Raw genomic sequence first — 695 nt, forward strand, 5'->3', positions numbered from 1 at the left:
CGGGGTTGTACCAGAACAGCGTGAAGAGCACGACCGGGCAGTGACTGTCCCTTGGCACCCCGTGCTGCGGTCACAGCCCCACCGCTGTGTCCGGTGCTGGGGCCATCTCTGGGCCCTCAGTTCCAGAAGGACATTGAGGGGCTGAGGCGTGGCCAGAGAGGGGCAGCAGAGCTGGGGAAGGGGCCTGAGCACCAGGAGCAGCTGAGGTTGTGGGGGGCGTTCAGCCTAGAGAAAAGGAGATCCAAGGGGGATCTTACAGCTTTCTACAACTCCCTGAAAGGAGGCTTTAGCCAAGTGCGGGTCGGTTTTTTCTCCCACGAAAGCAGCGACAGGGTGAGAGGAAATGGCCTTAAGCTGCGCTAGGGGAAGTTTAGGTTGGACATCAGGAAGTTTTTCAGAGAAGGCTGATCAGACGCTGGAATGGGCTGCCCCGGGAAGCGGTGGGGTCACGGTCCCTGGAGGTGTTTGAGAAAAGCCCGGGGACGGCCCTCAGAGCGCTGCGGGGTCATGACCCGGCCCCGGCTCCGCGCCCTACCCCGACTCAACCGACCCCGGCAGTCCCGGGGGCGGGGCTGCGCATGCGCCCCCTCGGCGCGGCCCCGCCCCCGAGCCGGCGGGCGGCGCTGCCGCGGGCGCGCGCAGGAACATGGAGGCGGCGGCGCGGGAGAGCCGGGCGCGCCGGGCGGCGGGCGCGG

Source organism: Ammospiza caudacuta, chromosome 1 (genome assembly GCF_027887145.1).
Source record: "Ammospiza caudacuta isolate bAmmCau1 chromosome 1, bAmmCau1.pri, whole genome shotgun sequence".
In the NCBI taxonomy this organism is placed as follows: Eukaryota; Metazoa; Chordata; class Aves; order Passeriformes; family Passerellidae; genus Ammospiza; species Ammospiza caudacuta.